Here is a 24,600-nt window from a genome sequence, read left to right on the forward strand (position 1 = left end):
TCCTGCCTTCCTAGATGCTGGGTCCCTGTTGGGTATCTGCTGCGCTCCTCTGCACATCAGCCCGCTTTTTCTCCGGTGAGTGGAGGGAAGCAGAAATCCTTTGTTCTACTCCACCGCCATCTCCCTCCTGATTCACAAGTTAGAAGCTACTTTTCCCTCAAAAGCTCTTTTATGAACAAACACTCCAAGTGATTTGTATGCTTGTGTCTTCTCTACCTATAGGTCTTAGGCTTCATGGATCCATTTAGTCCCCTTTTATCCCCATCTCCGTAGCAATCACCATGCTGTTGTCCATGTCTCTGAGTCCTTATTCCTTTTTGCTCAATCCCTCCACTCCCTAAACCCCCCACTAGCTGTCATCTGCTCTCCATCTATGAGTCTGTCTCTGCTTTTCTCATTAGTTCAGTTTGTTCATTAGTTCACATATAAGTGAAATCATATGGTTATAGTCTTTCTCTGACTGGCTTATTTCACTTAGCATAGTGTTCTCCAGGCCCATCCATACTGTTGTAAAGGGCACTTTTTTTTTCTTTTTTACAATTGCCAAGATACAGAAGCACCCCTAATGTACATCAATAGATGAATGGATTAAAAAAATATGAGACGTTTACACAGTGGAATACTACTGAGCCATAAGATCTTGTCTTTGTCTTTAACCTTTGTCACTTATAATGTGTCTTTGTTGTGACCTCCTTGGATTTATTTTAAGACTCTATACTTCCTCGACTTGTGTGTATTTTTCCTTCACCAAGTTAGGGAAGTTTTCAGTTATTATTTCTTCAAGTAGGTTCTTGATATTTTGCTCTCTCTTTCTGGTATCTTTATGATGTGGAAGTTGCTACCTTTCATGTTTTCCCAAAAGTCCCTTAAACTATCCTCATTTTTAAAATTATTTTTTCTCCTTGCTGCTGTGATGGGGTGTTTTCTGCTACTTTGACTTCCAAATCACTGATTTGATCCTGTTTTACCCAACCTACTGTTTATTCCTTCTAGTGTATTCTTTATTTCAGATATTGCATACTTCATTTCTCACTGGTTCTTTTTTACAGTTTCTGTGTTCTTTTTCTTGGTGTTGTAGTTCACTAATTTCCTTGAGCATCCTTATAACCATTTTTTGAACTCTATATCTGGTAAATTGCTTGCTTCTATTTCATTTAGCTTTTTGGTCTTGAGAGTTCTTCTGTTTTTTCATCTGGGGCATGTTTCTGTGTCTCCCAATTTTGGCTGCCTTTTTGCTTTTGTTACTATGTATTAGGTAGCTCTGCTATGTCTCCCTGTCTTAGTATGGTGGCCTTATATAGTAGATGTTTTTTGAGATCCAGTGTCTCCCTGATCACCTAAGTTGAGTGTTCCAGGATTGTCCCTTGTGTGGGTTATGTAAGACCTCTTTGCTTTAGTTTAATGTATTAACATTTTTTATTGTTGTTAAGTTACAGTTGTTCCACCTTTTTGCCCACTTGCCTCCCCTACCCTATCCTTCCCAACTCCCACAGTCAATCCCCTCCATTGTCCATGCCCATGAGTCCTCTGTTTGTGTTCTTTTGCTTACCCCTTCCACTTCTTTTCCCCATTATCCCCCTCCCCTCTGATCACTGTCAGTTTGTTCTTTGTTTCCAAGTCTCTGGTTCTATTTTGATCATTTGTTTGTTTTGTTGATTAGATTCTTTGTTGATTATAGGTGAGATCATATGGTATTTGTCTTTTACTGCCTGGCTTATTTCATTTTGCATAATGCTCTCCAGTTCCATCCATGCTTTCATAAAGGGTAGAAGTTCCTTCTGTTGTATAGTATTCCATGGCAAAAGTTCTGAACAGACACTTTAATTAAGTCTTGATTGTTATTTTCCCATTTATGTGTGGGTTTGACCCTTAGGTGGGCTGACTGTGAGGACCGCCTTGACAACAGTGTATGATAAGCTGCTGTGTAGGTGTTGACCAAATAAAGTGGAATTCACTTCAACAGGGTCTGGTACCTGTTAAGATTTCCCTTTGGATATGCCACTTGTGAAGCCAATTGGATCCTGCTCTGATGTTCCCTAAAGTTGGCCAATGGGTGTGTTCGTTCTGAGGCCTCTTGGGTGATATTCTGGTGTAGACCAATGTCAGATGCTGCCTATGACTGGTCCTGGGCAACCTGTTTCTAGGTGCAAAACAATCTGGAGTTTGTGGCTGCTTCTGCTGGGTCTGGGTGTGCATGGAAAGGACCAAGCTTTTTACCAAGGTTTCTTCCACCAGTACTGAATCCAGGGGAAGGCCAAGAAAACACCCAAGGCATCCCAAAATCCACCTTGGTCTCCCTCTTACTGTCAGCTGCCTGTGAGACTCAGTCACTACAAGGGACTCTGGTGGTACCCAAGTTGCATGAGGTATCTTCTCAGTGAGTCACCAGGCAGGGGCAAATGGTGTTCACTAAATTAATATGGGTTCAAATTCAGTGCCAATGGTGTCCTGAGGACAATCATCAAATATCCCAGGGTATACCAAGTCAAGCTGCTGCCTTTGTCATAGGGCAAGGTCTCAGGGAGTTATCAGGGTGAGGCCAGGAGAGTTGATCAGGCTAAACAGTCTAAATTTTGGCCATGTGAAGGAAGGATTCTGCACTAGTCAGGCGTGTTTGGAAAAAATGGCCTCATTCTTGAGCCACACCACTCAGTGTATCCCAGATTCTTCCAGAAGCCCAGTCTCTGTAGGGCAGGGCTGCTGAGAGTAATGGGGCTACTAGATCTCCTGTAAGAGGGTGGTGCTAGCCAGGCTTAGGTGAAGTTGGGGGTAGTGGCCTCCATCTCAGAGCCACACAACACAGTCTGTCCTATATTCTGCCTAGACCTTGGCAGGGCAAAGCCACCAGGAGTCAGGAAGGTGGGTCCTAGTTGATCTTCTGTGAGGGGGAGATCCCAGTCAGGTTCCTGGAAAAGTAGAGGGAATAGCCCCATCCCAAAGCCAGATAACTCAGTCACTGACACCTCCTGAGTCCACCCAGACCTCTACACCAGTGCACAAGCACCAAAGGGTTGGGAAGCAGGGAGTTCAGAGGGTGGAGCTATGGCATTCTCACAGGTTGTAGCAGTTAGGAGGGAAATGCTCCACCCAGGAAAGATGTCATCTGCAGTGTGAAAAAGGGACTTGTTTCAGGGTTCCTATGGCTGTCCCTTCAGCTCTCTCTCCAGAGCCACAAACTCCAGTCTCTCCTCACATGACTTTATTCCACTCTGCCCTCCTTGCAATGTAGCCCTGGTTGAGTGGCTATGATAAGATTTTTGTGCCTTGTCCCTTTAAGAGCATGCCTGTGTCTCTAGCAGAGTCCTGTCTCACCCTAGCAGACAGAATCCCTTCTGCTTTTCACAACCAGACATTATGTGGGTGCCTCTTCTTGGCTCTGGTGCTCTGGGCTGGGGAGTCCAATGTGAGGTTGACACCCCACCCTTCTCAGGGGGAAACTTTGTAGCTGAGATATCCCTCCAAGATTTCAGCTGCTGCCCATGGGAGCAGGGCTAGCCCTTTCACATTCCCCTCTCTTCCTACCAGTCGTGATGTGGCTTTTCTGTAAATCCTTGGTTATGGGATCTGTTCAGCTAGTTTTTGGTTGGTTATTCAGGTTAATTGTTATATGTTTTATAATTCCAGTTTGGTCCTGAGAGGAAGTGTGTATAGCTCCCACCTACTCTGCTGCTATCTTAGTTCTTATTATCTTGTTACAGATTGCCACCTTTATCTATCTAACTCTCTCCTTAACTGGTAGTCTTTATATTTACTACCCGAAACCATTGTGTGACTCTGAATTGTTTCAGAATCCTGGCCATCATAGTCTGGCCCAATTAACAGGTGAATTAGCCCTACTTGGTTGCTAGATTGTGAAAGGGAATAAGGTAACAGTATCTTACTATCACATGGACTAAAGCATCACTGGGCTCCCCTCTACTACCTGGAAAAACTTTGCTGAATTTCCAGAAGTGGTGAATAACAGTGTACTGGGTCCATAAGCATTCTACCAGGTCATTGTGCTGAGGGTTTAGCACAAAGATAAATGAGGAATCTCACCAAGCTGTATGCCAGGAGCCAAAATGACCAACAAGTCACTGTTCAATATTCTTCTGAACCTAACATTGTTTCTAATGCATAGATGAAGTTCATTACAAGTGATTTGTTATGGAGAATATGGTAGCAACCTGAAATCATTTGCAGATGAGCTGTTTATAGGAGTGTCAGAGATATAAGAATACAAACAGAATGAGAAAGTGTTCTGGTCATACTGCCTGTCATACATAATCTTTAGTATGAAGAGAAATGCTTTTAAAATAGAATCGAGTTCATTTCTCATGGCATTGCCTTTTGTGTCCCAATATGTAGCATCTTACATGGCTCATTTACCTTTAAAAGGGCACTTATAAACATCTAACTGATACTCAGTATCTAACAGCTACCTGCTCAATGTAACAGCAGCTACCTGGGGTCCATGAAACTACTAACAGAGTTTTAAAGATGTAGTGTCAGAGGTGTAGGTGATCCTGTCCACTTATGTTATAATTCTTGCCTGATTTCTTAAGCTTAGTTTTACATCTTCCAGTCTTAAATCTTCAAATAGACAGAAAGATATATATATGGTTTTGAGTAACTACTTTTTGATCATGTTTACAAAATACTGGAAGCAAGTGTATACTTAGATAAACTTTCTTACCAAGAATTATTTTAAAGCAGGTAGTCATATGGTGGTAAATGTTTAACAACCAGTTTGAGGGGTGAGGAGGCTTGATTTATTGCCTTTGCTGATTTTATATTTCCACCATGGCTAATTTCAAGCTACCAGTCACTGAACATGAACTCATCACTGAATATAAGCTTAGAGTTGGGAAGCAATGTGCACAATTGGTTATCAAAAGCTGATTCAAGGCAGCTCCAATAAACTTCTGGATACAAGCCAGAAACAAGTCAGAACAAATCCCTCTCCCTCCCACTTCACTCCCACAGAAAAGAAAGCTATTCCCAAAATATTTTGTCTTGCTGCCTTCATGGGTAGATGATACAGGAGGCAGGTTAAAAAAAGATATTCCATATAATTGGAGCATATAGTTTCTTAATTATGCAGTGGAGAAAACAACATGTCCAATACTACATGCTGAGGAGTTAAGAATAGAGAAAGAAAACTACAAAAACAATAATAAAAATGGGTTGGAGACAGGTTCTAAGTTACTTGCATCTTTCAGCATGTAAATAAGGTTGTGGAGTAGAGAAGAAGGTGGGTTAGTTTGCAGAAAGAAAAATAATTCTTTAGTAGGAAAGGTTTTTTAAGTTGTTTTGGATGAGACAAAAGGAGGAGGGAGAAGAGTGTGACTAGCTAATAATCTCCAATGAGAATAGAGAAAAAAGAGGGGTTAAACTGCAGTGGAATGTATTTGAAGTAGTACATTGGAGTAGATGACATGGTAGTTGTAGGAATATGCACCATACAAAATTACAAGTACTACATCATTTCAAAGGTTCTCATTCTGTTTCTATGCTACAGGTATCCAGTTGAAGTTAAAACAGTCATGCTGCTTACAATATAATTGACTACATAACCAACCAATTTACTGTACACCTCTGAGAATAGGAAATGAAGTGCCAATCTAGATTAGTATTGTCATAAAATAAATGCTACCAACTTGTGTAATTTGGGGTCAGTCTCTTGATTCCTGGTAGCTGTTTTCTTCTTTAAAAATTGCTAACTTTAATAGCATAAACGATAAAGTATTAAAAACAGATTTTAAATAATAGTACTATTTTCTACTCACAGGTAGAATGTGTTATGATTGCTTCTGATTTAGTGATCTTCTTGACTACCAGGCAACTGTAAAACAATAAATTAAGCTAAAGTCACTTAAAGCAACAAACCACTCTATAAAAAGCAGTATTACTTTGAGGTTTGTCTTATTCTAGCCTTTACAAGGAACAAAAAATCTCATCTTTATAACAGCCTCTGAAGTCTTCCTCCACCCAATCATTTTCCTTATTTTACTATGGAGTCAGGAGTTGACAATCCTCATTAGGGGCTATATTTTCTCCTGTGTATAAAAAACTAAAACAGCTCATGATTTACAACACTTGCACACGCTGAGAATTCACCTTGCACAGACATCTGGAAAAGGCAACACATGATAATTCTAGACATGACAGAATTAATTTTCCCTCAAACTCTACACATTCCAATAGTCCTATATAAGAGCAAACACAAGAACTATCTTTTTAAATGTTCCTTACACAGACCAGATTCTCATTTTGGTATATAATGATTATCTCCTAACAGAAACAGACTACAGTGCAAAGTTATAATTTTTCTGTTTCCTGCTTTTGTCACACACTATAGTTCAGCCAATCTAACAGAAAAGGAAAGGACAGAAGGATTTCTCTATTGTCTTGACCAGCCTCTTTTATTTCCTACCATTTCTACACTTTTTCAAAGTTATGCTCTCATCTATAAAGGCAGAAATGGAAACACCACAGAAGGGCTGAACAGACCAATGTGAAGAAAGCAAAACAAGAGTAGCAATGCAAGGCCAAAAAAGGTCACACTATTAGAGAGTACTCATTCAGCAGGACAATGATTACCTGTAACTATTCGCTCAGGTTCTTATAAGAGGAATGAATAAATGAGACACTGAAAGGAAGGTAAGCTGTGAGCTCATGAGAAAGCCACAGTGATTTCTTATTTAAATTGCATAACACACAGTTATCTGTCCATAAATATGTATATGTATTTATGTCATATATATGTTTTCTAAATAACTAGTGAAAATAAAGAGTGTATGTTTTCTAAATAACTAGTGAAAATGAAGAGCATGGTTGGGTCAAGACAGAGGTGTAGGTAGACACACTTTGCCTCCTCACACAACTATGGCAAAAATTACAACTAGGCTACAGAACAAATGTCACCCAGAATTGTCAGGAAATCAACCTGTAAGGAAGTTGGACAACCAAGGATTTAAAGAAGCCACATTTGTCTAGATAGGTAGAAGGGGTGGAGATGTGCAGAGAGGCACAGAGACACAGAGTGGCATGAAGAGGTGCAGAGATGAGAAATGGGCAGTCCCACATCCATGTGTGGTGTATAAAAATCAGAAGGGATACTTTGGGAGCAAAGGATTCCATACCCCAGATTACACCACACAGCCCAGGCTTCTAGCACCAGGAAAATAAGTCTCCATAACTTCTGGCTATAAAACCCAGTGGTGGTTGGGGTGGCAGAAGAAACTGCAGGATTCTTGAGAGAATCCACTTACAAAGTTCACGATGAACTTGGGGCTCATGTAGACCCGCCACCTCTTGGATTCAGCACCAGGGCAACAGCTGGAAGGGCACCAGTGGAATATGGGGAGAAATTGAAGTGACTGGCAACAGACTGAGTGCAGGAGGATAGCTTTCTCCTGGGCAAAACTCCAGAGGCCAGGCAGTGGCATTGTCTCCTCTCCAAGCCCTCCCCCACAGAGAGCCAGAGAGTGGTGACAAGGATTGCCCCACACTAGCAATTACCTAAGGCTCTGCCCCATAAAACTTACAGGTATGCTTTTATACAATAGGCCATACTACTAAGACAGGGAGTGAAAGCAGTTCTGCCTAATACACAGAAACAAACACAGGGATGATGCCAAATTGAAGAGGCAGAGGAATATGGCCCAAATGAAAGAAGAGAACAAAAGTACAGAAAAAGAACTAAATAAAGGAAACAGCCAATCTATCAGATGCAGAGTTCAAAACGCTGGTTATCAAGGTCCTCCAGGAACCCATTTGGTACTTCAATAGCATAAAAAAGACCCAGGCAGAAATGAAGTTTACATGAAGTGAAATAATAAAAAATCTACAGGTAACCAACAGTCTAGGGGATGAAACTGAGAATTAAATTAATGATTTGAAACATAAGGGGAAAAAAGCATTCAATCAGAGCACCAAGAAGAAAAAAGAATTCAAAAAAATGAGGATAGGTTAAGGAGCTTCTGGGACATCTTTAAATGTACCAACATCTGAATCATAGGAGTGTGAGAAGGAGAAGAGGAAGAGCAAGAAATTGAAAACTTATTTGAAAAAATAATGAAAGCAAATGTCCCTAATTTGGTGAAGGAAATAAACATACAAGTCCAGGAAGCACAAATAGTCCCAAACAAGATGGACCCAAAGAGGGCCACTCCAAGACATATTGTAATTAAAATGCCAAAGGTTAAAGAGAAAGAGAAAATCTTAAAAGCAGCCAGAGAAAAGCAGATAGTTATCTACAAAGAAGTTCCCATAAGACTGTCAGCTGATTTCTCAAAAGAAACCTTACAGGTACACAGAGACAGGGAGGAAGTATCCAAAGTGATGAAAAGCAATGACCTACAGCCTAAATTACTGTATCCAGCAAAACCATCATTTGGAATGGAAGGGCAGAAAAAGTGCTTCCCAGACAAGGTAAAATTAAAGGAGTTCATCATCACCAAGCCATTATCACATGAAATGCTAAAGGGAATAATATACAGAAAGGAAGATCAAAACAGTGAACATTAAAATGGCAATAAGTTCACAACTATCAATAATTTAATCTAAATAACAAACTAAGCAAACAAGCAGAACAGGAACAGATCATAGATATGGAGATCATTTGGAGGGTTTTCAGTTGGGAGGGGGAAGAGGGAGATTTGGGGAAAAGGCGCAGGGATTAAGTACAAATTGGTAGGTACAAAACAGACAAGGGGAAGTTAAGAATAGTATATGAAATGGAGAAGCCAAAGAACTTATATTCATCACCCATGAACATTAACTAAGGGAGGGGCACTGCCAGAGAGAATGGAAGGTACTGGGTGGAGGGGGCAAAGGGAGAAAAATTGGGAGAACTGTAATAGCATAATCAATAAAATATGCTAAAAAACAAAACGAGTGCCCCCACCAAAGAAGAAAAGCACGGTAATCACAGTAGATTAAAGAAGTAATCAAGATGTCCCAAATAGAAAATTCCATGGTCTTACAACCCTTAGATGTGAAAGAAAAATTGGTTTTAGGCCAGAATAAACTAGAATCTGAGTAAGCATAAATTTTAGTTTTTTTAATTATTGAATTTATTGGGGTGACATCAATTAATAAAGTTATATAGGATTCAGGTGTATGATTCTATAATACAACATCTGTATATTGTATTGTGTGTTCACCAACCCAAGTCCAGTCTCCTTCCATCACCGTTTATCCCCCCTTTGCCCTCTATTACCTCTCCCCATTCCTTTTTCCCTCTGGTAATCACTATACTGTTTCCGTGTCTTTGAGTTTTCCTTCCTTCCTCCCTCTCTCTCTCTCTCTCCTCACCCAAGGACATGTTCACCAAGTCCAATTCCACAGAAAAAGGAACAAAGAGAGAGAAACACTGATGTGAGAGAGACACATTAATTGGTTGCCTCCCATATGTACCCCAACCTGGAATCAAACCTGCAACCAAGGCATGTGCTCTGACTGGAGATCAAACCGACAGCCTTTTGGTATACCAGATGATGCTCCAACCAACCAAGCCACCTGCTCAGGGAGAGTTTTTTTTTTCTTTTGCTTGATCCCTTACCTCATCCCTCAAACCCTCTTCCCCTATGACAGCTTAGAAGAATAAAAAATGAAACCAGAAAATCCTAATTTTTTAATATAGGTGCATGTGTATGCATGAGGTGCTAAACCCTGTATATGGATAAACCTGGTCCCTACAATCTAGGCAATAACCCTAACCAGATTAAACACAGGGTAAGCAAAAATATATAGAATCTCTAAATTTTTATTAAAAAATATTCTAAGTTGAGTTTTTAAAAAGAAAAATTTGTATGGTAATAGACATTAAGTTAAATAAAAATTAGTTAAAAACAACAGAATTAAAGTGGGGTAATTTTATATTAAAGTTGTTTTTTAGCCCTGGCTGGCGTAGCTCAGTGGATTGAGTGCGGGCCTGCGAACCAGAGAATCGCGGTTCAATTCCCAGTCAGGGCACATGCCTGGGTTGCAGGCCAGTTCCCTGCAGGCCAACTCCCAGCAGGGGATGCACAAAAGGCAACCATACATTGATGTTTCTCTCCCTCTCCTTCCCCTCTAAAGATAAATAAATAAATAAAAAATCTTTAAAAAATAAATAAAGTTGTTTTTTTAAAGGCCAGTTTTGAAAACATGCAACAATGTCTTTTTTAAAAATAATTTTTATTTAATTCTTGTTCAAGTACAGCTTTCTGTCTTATATTCCCAACCCTGCCCGCCCCCCACCCCATGCTCCCCATCTCCCTCCCATTTCCACCCCCCACCCTTAGTTATTGTTGATGTGTCCTTTATACTTGTTCATGTGAGTCCATCCCCTTTTCCCCTATGATTCTCTCCCCTCTCCCCTCTGGACCCTGTCAGCCTGTTCCGTAATTGAGTGTCATTGGTCATATTTTGCTTGCTTGTTTGTTTTGTTTAGATCCCTGTTAACGGTGATATCATATGGTATTTGTCTTTCACCACCTGACTTATTTCACTCAGCATAATGCTTTCCAGTTCCATCCATGATGTTGCAAAGGGTAGTAGTTCCTTCTTCCTTTCTGCAGCATAGAATTCCATTGTGTAAATGTACCATAGTTTTTTGATCCAGTCATTTACCGATGGGCATCTAGGTTGCTTCCAACTCTTGGCTATAGTGAATTGTGCTGCTATGAGCATTGGGGTGCATAGGTTCTTTTGGATTGGTGTTTCAGGATTCTTAGGATATACTCCTAAGAATTGCTGGGTCAAAAGGCACATTCAGCAACAATATCTTTTGATTAACATTTTATTATACTCCCAGTGGAGAATCCTCTATATCTAAACTGGTAACCCCCATCAGCCAGTTTGCCAATGGCCTTTTCCTTTTACAAATGCTATTAACAACACACAGCAATGATACATGGGTACCCTTTGAAAGCTCCAGACAGTGTACACAAGTTTTGCTCTGTTCTAGGGTTTTTACTTATCTTTAAACTTTTGGGGTTTTAAGGCTCTGCCTTAAGCTCTCAGTCATGCAGAAAGTAGAGTTCTCCACATCAAACTATTCTACCATACCCAGGTATAAAGAAACAAAGCTTCTCATAAGACACTTATCATCATCCTCACATAATCATTATGGAATAAAGATAATAGAAAATGGCAAAAATCTAATGAAAACCTGCAAATATCTATGAATGTAAAACTATAATTTTAATATGTCTGTATAATTTTGTGGCAAAATTCTAGTAACCTGCTTAATTCAAACTTAGGATATAAATAATTCTTCTACCCTCTGTTTTTAAAAATATTTAAACCATGAAGATTTTCATTGCACCCACCATAAACATCAAGTGAAACCAAGTCAGACAGAACTATCCAGAAGTCTTGATTAATGCAGATTGATCAAAATTTATATTGCCAAGCCCTTTTCTTATTCTTGTTCTGCCATTGGTTTCAGCATATTCCCATTTCCCTTTTCCTCTGTGTGTGACAGTCTTCACTTTTTTTATTCTGAAGTACAGCCAAGTTTGGATTTGTCTTTTCTGCTTCTCCCTCTCTACATTTTGAGTACCTTTGTCTTTTTGGGGTAATTTTTCAATTATAGTTGACATTCAGTATATTAGTTTCAGATGTGCAGCACCGTGATTAGACATTTATATAACTTACCAGTGATTTCCCTGATAGGCCTAGTACCCACCTGGCACCATACATAGTTATTACAATATTATCAACTATATTCCCTGTGCTGAACTTTTCATCCCCGTGACTATTTTGTAACTACCAATTTGTACTTCTTTATTCCTTCACCCTTTTCACCCAGCCCTGCAGCCCACCTTCCATCTGGCAACCATCAGTCTATTTTCTGTATCTATGAGGCTATTTTTTGTTTTGTTTACTCATTTATTTTGTTTTTAGAACCCACAAATAAGTAAAATCACACTGCATTTTTCTTTCTCTGTCGGAATTACTTCTCTTAGCATGACACCCTCTTGGTTCCCTCATATTACCACAAATAACATTTTCTTTTTAAAAAGATATTATTTATTTATTTTTAGAGAGAGGGGAAGTGAGGGAGATAGAGAGGGAGAGAAACATCAATGTGAGAGAGAAACATTGATTGGTTGCCTCTTGCACACTCCATGAACAGAGTATTCACCCCAGCAGGATTCTTGTGCCTGCGGATATCACCCTTTAGGTATGCTGTTTGTGGATCTAATCAGGTGGTGCTCTATTTTGGTCTGATGCTGGCCACTGTGTGTTGATTATGGGATTTCTTGGGAGGGTTGCCAATGCAAACTGAAGCTAGCCACTGCCTTTGCCTGGCCTGAAGCTAACCGTTGAAGGTTACAAAGTGATCCACAGTTGGTAGCTGCCTGTGCTGGGACTGGAGGCCCATGGGAGAGGCCATGCTGTGAACCAAGTTGGCTGACATTGTCATGGTTTGCAGCTGCTTAGCAAGAGGCATAGCACCCACTGAGGTTAGCCATCACCTTTCCTGGGTCTGAAGACCTTTGAGAGTTTTTAGGAAAGTCTTCAGTGTGAGCCATAGCCAGATGACAGTGAAAAACAACTGATGAAGAGGCTTGGGTGGTGGAGGAGTTGGGTGAGTCAGAGTCCCAGGGAGTTACCAGGGTGGGAAAAGTACTGTTCACTCAGTTAATGCAGATTCAGATTTGATGCCCACCTGTGTTTCAGGCTGTATGGGGGGAGGGCTCAACACACAAACAATGGCAGCTGTCCTTCATGCCCTCACACTGAAGACACATTTCATTTTCTCTCTGTGTGTCTTTGGTACCTTTTGAGCTGCTGTCCCTTCACTGGAGCTTAGGGTTATGGTATGTAAACATGTGAATCTGCAAATGGCCTCTTTAGGATGATGTCTCTGTTTCCAGCAGCCATCCATCACACTTGGACAAAATCCTCACTGGTTTTTTACAGCCAGATGCTGTAGAGGCTCCTATTCTTGGCACAGGAGCTCTGACTTGGGGTGAACAGTGTGGGGCTGGGAACCTTCGCTCCTCAGGAAAGACCTTCAACACCTGAGATATTTCTCCTGATTCTCAATCACTGTACGTAGGTGTGGGACCAGCAAGTTTTGTGTTCCCACCCCTCTTAATAGTCTTGACATGGCTTGTTCTTTATATCCTTAGTTTTAGGACTTCTGTTAAGATAGTCTTCAGATGGTTCTTCAAGGTGAGTGCTCTATAATTTACTTGTAATTTTGATGTGGTCTTGGGAGAAGATGAGCACAGCATTTACCTACTTTGCCATATTGATGTGGGGCTAGAAAAAAGAGACTGAGGAGATTTCTAGTCCACAAATGAGTTCCCTGATTTCTCTTTAAGTGAGCTAACAAGGCTTGTTTACTCATCTTAACCAAAATAATAGATTCTTTCTATGCTTTGGGTTGTAAATATATCATAGCTCAAAGACATTTTAAAATAGGTGCTGCTGCTGCTGACTTGATAGTTAATACATCTTTGATTCAACTCAGTAATTCAACAAGTATTTTTGGAATGCTTCCTGTGCACAAGGTGATGTAGAAAGAAATACAAACACAAGAAACTAGGATATAACATTAACTATATCTAGTAGGACATCTAACACTATTTTTTTTCCAGCAAAACCAGTTGGACAAGAATGTTTTAAATGGGCCAGAGCTTGCTCTGATTGGTAGTGATGAGCAAATATAGCATTTTTTAGCAGATATAGCTGAAAAAATAAACAATCAAACTAACTAAAACCCCACCAGGTCAGTTAACTATTAAGTATTTAAGTGTTCCCTGGCTACAGGAAATAGGACACCCTAATTAGTCCTTATTTAATTGAGTATCTACTGTGTTCATGACTCGGTAATTGGTGCTGAAGGACAGAAGTTACATGGAGAAGTAGAAACCATCATAAATAAAGATGATAAAATTATAATTTTCCTTATGGTATAAAATAGAGGCCACATCCCTTGCTCTGCCATTAATATGCCATGCCATTAATATTGCTTCCCCTCTTTAGGAAATGTACAATTTCCTATGAGGATAAACATGGATCAAAAATTAACAAAAATAAAAGTACTGTTTCCAAAAAGCAGACAAGGTTTCAAATGAGAAACTGTTCAAATAAATCATATTCTATGTCCTCATTTGGGGTGAGGGCTAGAAACCTCAATTAAGAGATTCAACCATATTGATATCAAACAGATATAGATCGAGAGCTCAAGATATATTGAGGGGCGGGGAATAAAAAACACAGTGATAGGAAGAGAAAGTGAAGATGCTAAGTAAATGGGGCTATATGGCCAGCCAAGTAACAAGTGAATCAATCTTTATTGTTTGCAGTATACATACTCTTACAACATTGTACAATCTCATGTATGATGTAATTCAACAATTGAAGTGCAAATGTATTTGACTACTGATGAAACCTGAGCCTTTTCTCCTGAGAGTGAGTCACAATTGCCTTAAAAATAAACAATAAAAATTTAAAACAGAAACAAATATCTATATACCAAACCCCTTTCTCCAGGCAGATAGAACAAATAATAAGCATACCCATCACTGTACAGGACTTAAGGGATCTACTACACTCTGTTTTTAGTTCACTCAAATTCTACTTCAATTTTAGGGCCCCGTATAAGTTACATCTTCAGCACAATACCTTCGCAAGACCTTTCTGTCCTATAGATACTGCACTTATGTACTATTTTATTAACTCTCCGTACTACTTATCTCTCCCTTTTATATGCCACCTAGTACTATTACTTAACTGTTTTGAATGTATCCTGTTTAAAAATGATGACATTGTGAAGTTAGGAGAAGGACCTGTGGGTGCTTAGCCCGGAGGAGAGACATTGCAAGGGAACATTATGTAAATATATTTTTTTAATAATTGAGTATTTGTCATATAGAAGGAGAAATAAAAATTAACCTTTGTTGTTCCCAAAGTTTGAGTTTGGGAACAGTTTGAAGGTAGAGTTTGAAGGAAGTACATTTTAGGGTTACACAAGCAACTTATAAAGTTTATTGTGTACTTATTATGTTCCTTGTACTAAACTGGGCACTTGCCCACATCTGGTCCTATTTAACTGTAGAATGATTGTGTAATGATATAACTGAGTAACAATGAAATAGTGTGCTTTACAAAATAATCATGTCTTTTAATCTGAACTGTTGGAGGTAAGTATCCATTGAGTGGGATGGAACAAGACAATTTAAAATGTGTCATTTTAATGCTGATGTTTCATGGGGTGTGCCCATGATGAAATGAATTTGTCTTTAAAAACTATTCCAAGTACATGCATAGATATGAGGTCTGTCCAGAAGGCATCCAGCCATGTAATATGAAAAACAGAGACATTTGTTGAAGAAGATACAAGAAACATTGTACACAGGACAATGACATCTCAGTCCCCTTCAAAGTAGGCACTTTGGGACCTCACACAGCTCTCCCAATTGCCATCAGCTGCCCATTGTATTTTCCTGAATCTCATCAATGGTCTGAAATCTCCTCCCTTTCAAAGGTGATTTTAGTTTTGGGAAAAGCCATAAGTCTCAGGGCACCACATATGGGCTGTAGAAGGCTGAGTCACCTGGGTGATTTGATGTTTCATCAAAAAACACTGCATGAGACAGGATACATGAGCAGGTGTGTTGGCATGATGAAGCTGCCACTCACCAGTTGCCCATAGCTATGGCCTTCTGAATCATTAGAATAGTTTCTGCAGAAGAATGTTCATGCTTAATGCAAAATTTGATTTGTTGCTTTACTCGCTCAGTCATTTTGAATGTGATGGTCACACAGTACACATGCTCACTCAATGGTGTCTACTGCCCTCACTGACTAGTACAGTGAAGTTGTCATTGTTCACACACGCACATTCCAGTCCACTCTCCTTGGCTGCTAGGTTACATCAATGTCACACAAACTATTCTCATTATATTAACAATGGCTGGACTTTTTCCAGACAGACCTTGGAATTCTCATATCTCAGAGAGGTCACCCTAAAACCTGGAACTTTATTCCAAATGATAAAGGTGCTCTACCCTCAGAGGATAAAGACCTGTCATTGCAAAGTATAAGTAACATGCTGTAGGCTCTGGAGACAATCTCAAAGGAGGACTGCCAAAAACACTCTTAACCAATGTCAGTTTCATAAGAATAAAATGTTCCCTAGAGTGAGCAGTTTGGAAGGGGGCAATATGCCTTTGCATAAGTTACTGCTGGTTTTCATTTTTATTTATTTTTCTTGCATTTTTCTATTACCATTTAGTCTCCTTATGCTCCCCTCCCTCACCACAATTACCACACCATTATATATGTCCATGAGTCCTTTTTCCTTTTTGCTTAGTCCTTCCACCCTCTACCATTCCCCCCAACCTTAGCTTTTATCCTGTCCTCTATCTATGAGTCTGTCTTTATTTTGTTGATTAGTTCAGTTTGTTCATTGGATTCCACATATGAGTGAAATCATATGGTATTTGTCTTTCTCTAACTGGCTTATGTCATTTAGCAAAATGTTTTCCAGGTCCATCCATATTGTCACAAAGGGTAAAACTTACTTCTTTTTATGGCCGAGTAGTATTCCATTGTGTAGATGTCCCATAGTTATTTTATCCACTCATCTATGGATGGACACTTGGGCTGCTTCCATATCTTGCTGATTGTAAATAATGCTGCAATGAACATAGGGGTGCTTATGTTCTTTTGAATTAGTGTTTTGGGTCCCTTCAGATATATTCCCAGAAGTGAGATTGCTGGGTAAAAACCAGATCCATTTTTATTCGCAGATGACATGGTACTATAGTTACAGAACCCCAAAGATTCCACCAAAAAACTACTAGAACCAGCCCTGGCTGGTGTAGCTCAGTGGATTGAGCACGGACCTGTGAACCACACAATCGCAGTTCAATTCCCAGTCAGGGCACATGCCTGGGTTGCAGGCCAATTCCCAGCAGGGAACTCACAAGAGGCAACCATACATTGATATTTCTCTCCTTCTCTCCTTCCCTTCCCCTCTAAAAATAAATAAATAAAATCTCTTTAAAAAACTACTAGAACTAACAAATGAGTTCAGTAAAGTAACAGGATACAAAATTAATACTCAGAAATCGGTTGCATTTTTATATGCCAATAATGAACTAACAGAAAGGGAAATTAAGAAAAACAATCCCATTCACAATTGCTTCAAAAAGAATAAAATTCCAAAGAATAAACCTAAGCAAAGAGGTAAAAGACCTCTTCTCAGAAAATTATAAGGCATCGAAGAAAGAAATCAAAGAAGATATAAATAAGTGGAAGCACATACCATGTTCATGGATAGGAAGAATTAACATCATTAAAATGTCTGTACTACCCAAAACAATCTATAGATTGAATGCAATTTCTTTCAAGACTCTAATGACATATTTCACGGAAGTAGAGCAAATAAAATTTATATGGAACCACAAAGACTCTGCCTAGCAGCAGTGATTCTGAGGAAGAGGAACAAAGAGGAATCATACTACCTAATAACAAACTATATGGTAAGGCCATAGTAATCAAAACAGCATGGTACTGGCATAAAAACAGACACATAGATCAATGGAACAGAATACAGAGTCTAGAAATAAACCCCCACCTTTATAGTCAGTTAATCTTTGACAGAGGAAGCAAGCGCATACAATGGACTAAAGATAGTTTATTCTTTAAACGGTCTTGAGAAAATTGGATGGATATGTGCAGAAAAAAATGAAAAAAGGCCACCTTCTTACACCACACACAAAAATAAATTAAAAATGGATTAAAGACTTAAATATTAGACCCCAAACCATAGAAATCATAGAGGAAAATACAGGCATCAAAATCTTAGACATTGTTCATAGCAATATTCTATCAGATATACCTCCCCAGGGAAGGGAAACAAAAGAAAAAATAAACAAATGAGACTACATCAAACTAAAAAGTTTTGCACAGCAAAGGAAATCATCAACAATATAAAAAGACAACTCACATAATGGGAGAACATATTCACTAATGTATCTGATAAGGGCTTAATATCCAAAGTTTGTAAAGAACTTATAAAACTCAACACCAAAAAGCCCCAATCATCCCAATTAAATAATGGACAAAGGACCTGAATAGACATTTCTCCAAAGAGGACATAGAGATGGCCATTAGACATAAGAAAAAATGCTCGATGTCACTAATCATCAAAGAGATGCAAATGAAAACCATGATGAGATGTCATCATCTCACACCTGTCAGAATGGCTATCATTAATAAATCAACAAACAAGTGCTGGCAAGGATACAGAGAAAGCGGAACCCTTTTGCACTGTTGGCGGGAATGCAGAGTAGTGCAGCCACTATGGAAAACAGTATGAAGATACCTCAGAAAGTTACTGTTGATTTTTAAAAGCAAATATGTATTACTTTATAATCACAGCCCATATACTGTGTCTCTCCATCTCAATTACAAGTGACTGTTGGCAAAGGCATTTTTCATTCAAGGTTATAAGTGAATTAACAATAGTAATAATAATAATGTAAAATTAAATTTTGAGTACCTATGATGTATAAGACACCTGTCAAGAATATATATTTATCTCACACACTAAATGGTGCTTTAGTCAACTAAATGATCAGACAATGAAGATAGAGGCTTAACTGACTCCTTCCTATTCCTCTGACTGAATTTTGCTCCATTCTAAGGCTGAATTTTTTATTTACTTTATGATCATCAATATAGCTCATGGCTGGTCTGGACTGGTATTTACCAATTTCATTCTATATTTCCATAGACACAAGCTCTTCCTGTTAAATAACATTCCAAGGTAATGATTATTCTCTTTTCTTCATTTTCCCCTATGTTAAAAATGTTCCATTATTTATTTAAGAAACTTATAATTATCTTTAGAAAAACTACTGGTTGGGTAAGTAACACATATGACCTACTCCTCCATGATAAACAAATCAAATTCAAGACACTTGACAAAAAAAGCTCACGTCCTCAAAACACTGTGGACAATAAACTAGAGAACAAAATAGAACCAGAGGCATGGATACAAGGAACAGACTGACAGCTGTCAGAGGAGAGTGGGGAGGGAAGACTGGATAAAAGAAGGGGAAAGGATTGGCCAAAGAACATATATGCATAAACCTGAGGGAAGCGGGGGACAGAGGCTAGGTGGAGGCAGCGGGGAAATGGGGAGATTAATGGGGGGGGGATGGAGACAACTGTAATTGAACAGTAAAAAAAATTGAAAAAAAGAAATGCAATTAACTTAAAAAAATAATTGTATTAGTTTCCTGTAGCTTCTATAACAAATTACCACAAAGATGATGGAAAAAATAACAGCAATTTATTCTCTCACAGTTCAAAAAGTCAGAAGTCTAAAATCAAGTTGTCAGCAAGGCACACTCTCCTCTGGATAATCCAGGGAAAAATCCATTCTTTGCAGCTTCTGTGGCTACTGCCATTTTTTAGCTTGTGGCCACATCCTTCTGTGCTCCATCTTCACATTGCCTTTTCCTCCATATATCTCTTTTCTTCTGTGTACCTGTGTTCATTTCATTCTTTCTTATATGGACACATGTAAAGCATTTAGGGCACACCCAGATAATCCAGGGTGATCTTATTTTGAGGTCCTTACCTTAACTATAACTACAAAGATTCTTTTTCCACAAATTTGCATGTCATCCTTGCACAGGAGGCATGCTAATCTTCTCTGTATCATTTCAATTTTAGTATATGTGTTGCCAAAGTGAGCACCAAAGATTCTTTTTTCAAATAAGGTAACATTCTCAAGTTCTGAGAATTAGGGAATTGACAGATCTTTTTGAGGCCTACCATTCAGCCCACTACAACAATCAATGTACACAAAATAAAGACATCTAAAAAGCTGAGAATAGCTGAACAACTAATAATGAAGTCTTGGTAAAAAAAAAAAAACCCTAAACATTTAAAAGATAGTAACTGTTAATATACTTACAAAGACAATAGAGAAATTAGTTAAATATACAAATGGGCACAATTTTCATATTTTCAGTTACATCTGCCTGTAAAGATAGTACAACTTACAGTGGCACTAAGTTTAAAACAGTAAACATAAACTTATAAACTACAAATTTTCAATAAGAGTGAAAGATGCTATGTACAAGTTTGGAAAACAGGAAGAAGCCAGGACATCTTTGCTTTAAAGATATCTTTAAAAACAATGATATTTTCAGCAGTTTGGGATAAAGGTAGGGTGTTTCTAACCCACTTTAATGCTGATGAGTCACCAAACCAAAGATTTTAGTAGTAACATTTCCATTCCTCAGTTACAATAAACATAGGCATTATTTTATTCCTTTTGGAGTACTCAGAAAACACAGAAATGTGCTAATGCTATAAAGCAGTGGTCTTAAAACTAGAGACTATATAATGACGATTTTTCAGTTAATGAAAAGCAGTGATATTTTCAAGGGAATCCACTTGACAATCCTCAACTTCCATATGTATTCTTGCCTAAATCTGAATTGTCTGAGAAAAAAATTGTAGTTAATTCCCTTTCACCTCAGTCTTTGCCTGTCTTCCCTAAAGAAATGTATACTTCTCACTTATTCTGATTCTTAATGTGTGCAAAGTCTCAGGATATAAAAATCTCCCAGGCACTAAATAGAAGAAGAATTCCAAATACTGGTGTAGGTGTTGAGGAAGTCAATTATTCTATTAACTGGCTAATATATAATTTTGCAAGGTGGACAGCATCTGATTTTTTTGTTTTGAAAAAAATCAAAAGATGATGTTCAGTTTATAAATAATTAAACTTGTTTTTGATATTAGGTCATGGTAACTTATAGCAAATAACTTGAAAGAAGTTCAAAGAACTGGATAACACTGATAAACAAAACTTCCATTCCCATTCCATTTACATAAGTAAGTATATAATCACATATCTCGAAACTACAAAAAACATAAATAAAACTGGTGCTAAATGTATCATACTCTGGCAAAAATCAATATTAACCCCAGAAAAAATCCCATTTGATATAGCAACAAGAAAAATAAAGTACTTAGGAATAAACCTAACCAAGGAGGTAAAAGACCTGTACTCAGAAAACTATACAACACTGAAGAAAGAAATTAAGGAAGACAAAAAGAAATGGAAGCATGTACCATGCTCATGTATGGGAAGAATTAACATCATCAAAATGGCCATACTAGTCAAAGCAATTTATAGATTCAGTGCAATTCTTATTAAAGTACCTATGACATATTTCACAGATATAGAACAAACACTTCAGATATGTATATGGAACCATAAATGATTCCGAATAGCTGCAGCAATTTTGAGAAAGAACAACAAAGTAGGAGGGATCACAATACTTGATACCAAACTGTATTACAAGGCCACTGTAATCAAAACAACCTGGTACTGGCATGAAAACAGGCACATAGACCAATGGAACAGAACAGAGAGCCCAGAAATAAACCTAAGTCTCTACGGGCAACTAATATTTGACAAAGGGGAAAGAAGCATAAAATGAAGTAAAAATAGCCTCTTCAACAAATGGTGTTGGGAGATGTGGAAAGCTACATGCAAAAACATGAAACTTGAACACCAACTTATACCATACACAAAATAAATTCAAGGTGGCTAAAAGACTTAAATGTAAGCCATAACACCATAAAAGTCCTAGAGGAAAATATTGGCAGGAAAATCTCAGACATTCCACACAGCAACATCTTCACAGATATGTCCCCTAGAGCAAGGAACATAAAGGAAAGAAAAAACAAATGGGACCTCATCAAATTAAAAAGCTTATGCATGGCTAAAGAAAATAGCATTAAAATGAAAAGAGAATAAACCATATGGGAATACGTATTTGCCAATGATACCTTGGACAAGGGTTTGAGCTCTAAAATATATAAAGAACTCACATGACTCTACTCCAAGAAGACAAAAACCCCAATTATAAAATTGGCAAAAGACTTGAACAGACACTTCTCCAAGGAGGACATACGGAGGGCCCAGAGAAACATGAAAAGATGCTCAGCATCACTAGCCATCAGAGAGATGCAAATTAAAATCACAATGAGATACCACCTCGCACCAGTCAGAATGGCCATCATAAACAAATCAACAAAGAAATGTTGGAGAGGATGTGGAGAAAAGGGAACCCTAGTGCACTGTTGGTGCAAATGCAGACTGCTGCAGCCACTGTGGAAAACAATATGGAATTTCCTCAGAAAACTAAAAATGGAACTGCCTTTTGACCCAGCAATTCCACTGCTAGGATTATATCCTAAGAACCCTAAAACAACAATCCAAAGGAACCTATGCACCCCAATGTTCATAGTAGCACAATTTACAATAGTCATGTGCTAGAAGCAACATAAGTGCCCATCAGTAAATGAGTGGATCAAAAAACTATAGTACATTTACACAATGGAATTCTATGCAACAGGGAGAAAGAAGGAGCTCTTACCCTTTGTGACAGCATAGATGGAACTGGAGAGGATTATGCTAAGTGAAATAAGCCAAGCAGTGAGGGACAAATACCACACAATCTCATCTTTAACTGGAACATAATCAACAAAAGTAAAAAACAAACAAAACATAACCACAGTCATTGAAATTAAGAACAGTCTAACAACAGCCAGAGAGGAGTGGGGAGGGGACAGTGGAAAGAAGGGTTATCAGGAACAACTATAAAGGACAGATGAACAAAACCAAGGGGGAGGGTGGAAGCAAGGGAGAAAGGTGGGTTTGGAGGGGGTTGGAGAAAATATGGACAACTGTAATTGAAAAACAATAAAATAATTTAAATTAAAATGAAAAATAATAAATTAATATTAATCCATAGATACATAAACTAATTGAAAAACCCCTATTCATTTCATTGATATATATTTGCTATAAAAATTTTATAATTTTAATGAAGATTCAATCCATAAGAAGTTTTAACAGTTAGGGATTTAGGGCATCAGAAAAACTCTTTTAGGGAAGAGGGGAGGGAATTTCAGGGGAAATGGGGAGGGGTTTAGAGGAACATATATAAAGGATACATGGACAACAACTGAGAAGGGTGGAAATGGGAGGGAGAGAGGGAGCATGGGGGTGGGATGGGATGGGAGTAATAGACAGAAAACTGTACTTGAAAAATAATTAAATAATTTTTTTAAAAAAAAACAACAAAAAAGAAAAACTCTTTTAAAAGGAGTGTGTGTTTGTGTGTATACATACATATACACGTTTATAACTATACAGAGTTCAAAACAGCTTGGAACTGGAAAGGATTAGCCAAAGAACATATATGCATAGCCCATGGACACAGACAACAATGTGGTGAAGGTAGTGGGGAGGAGTTAGGTGGAGTGGGAAATCTGTAATAGTGCCAACAATTTAAAAAAACAGCTTGTGGAATAATTCCCTGAGAGGTAAAAGGGCAATAGAAGTTTAGACAAATAAGAATGACATTACCCCTAGCTGGTGTGTCTCAGTGGATTGATCACTGGCCTGTGAATCAAAGGGTCATTGGTCTGATTTCCAGTCAGGGCACATGCCTGGGTTATGGACCAGGTCTCCAGTTGGGGCACATGAGAGGCAACCACACATTGATGTTTCTCTCCCCCTCTTTCTCCCTTTCTCCCTCACTTCCCCTTTTTCTAAAAATAAATAAAAATTTTTTAATGTATTTAATTATTTTTCAAGTATAGTTTTCTATTACTCCCATCCCATCCCCCCCCCGGGCTCCCCCTTCCCTCCCATTTCCACCCTTATTAGTTGTTGTCCATGTATCCTTTATATTTGTTTCTCTAAATCCCTCCCCTATTTCCCCTGAAATTCCCTCCCCTCTCCCCTCTGGTCGCTGTCCCCCTGTTCTCTATTTCAGTGTCTTTGGTTATATTTTGCTTGCTTGTTTGCTTTGTTGTTTAGCTTCCTGTTAAAGGTGAGAGCATATGGTATTTGTCTTTCAATGCCTGGCTTATTTCACTCAGCATAATGCTTTCCAGTTCCATCCATGATGTTGCAAAGGGTAGGAGCTCCTTCTTTCTCTCTGCTGCATAGAATTCCATTGTGTATATATACCGTGTTTTTTTGATCCATTCATTTACTGACGGGCACCTAGGTTGCTTCCAACTCTTGGCTATTGTAAATTGTGCTGCTATGAATATTGGGGTGCCTATGTTCTTTGGAATTGGTGTTTTAGGGTTCTTAGGATACAATCCTAGCAGTGGAATTGCTGGGTCAAAATCTTTTTTTTTAATACATTTTATTGATTATACCATTACAGTTGTTCTATTCCCCCCCTTCATTCCCCTCCACCCGCACACTCCCTCCCCCACCATTCCCCCCCCCCTTAGTGGTTTATAACCACGTGTCTCAAGTTCTTTAGATTCTATATTTCCCCCACTATTCTCGCCCTCCCCCTATCTATTTTCTGCCTACCATCTATGCTATTTTCTGTGCCTTCTACCCGCTTCTTCTCCTCCCACTCCCTTGTTGCTAACCCTCCATGTGATCTCCATTTCTATGGTTCCACTCCTGATCTAGCTGTCCTCTTGGTTTGCTTTTGTTTTAGGTGTGGTTGTTAATAACTGTGAGTTTGCTGTCCTTTCACTGTTCATATTTTTCATCTTCTTTTTTCTTATATAAGTCCCTTTAGCATTTTATATAAT

General features: G+C 38.5%; 1 protein-coding gene and 1 non-coding gene across 5 annotated transcripts in view; both read right to left on the minus strand.

Annotated features, from left to right (window-relative positions):
• NEXMIF (neurite extension and migration factor) overlaps nucleotides 1-24,600 on the minus strand; it is a 203,881-nt gene that overhangs the window by 103,069 nt on the left and 76,212 nt on the right. For 3 of the 4 annotated variants that reach the window (XM_037038587.1, XM_037038588.1, XM_037038585.1), the window contains exon 2: nucleotides 5,769-5,824. The exons of the other annotated variant lie outside the window; for it this stretch is intronic. The gene's annotated coding sequence lies outside the window, so the exon portion shown is untranslated. The remainder of the gene's footprint in view (nucleotides 1-5,768; nucleotides 5,825-24,600) is intronic. 4 annotated transcript variants of the gene reach the window in all.
• Nucleotides 19,598-19,704, minus strand: LOC118981778 (U6 spliceosomal RNA). The gene has a single exon (XR_005065415.1). It is a non-coding gene; the product is annotated as a U6 spliceosomal RNA (small nuclear RNA).

The sequence above is a fragment of the Sturnira hondurensis genome, unplaced genomic scaffold, assembly GCF_014824575.4.
Source record: "Sturnira hondurensis isolate 20B ecotype Veracruz unplaced genomic scaffold, ASM1482457v3 Scaffold0024651, whole genome shotgun sequence".
Taxonomy (NCBI): domain Eukaryota; kingdom Metazoa; phylum Chordata; class Mammalia; order Chiroptera; family Phyllostomidae; genus Sturnira; species Sturnira hondurensis.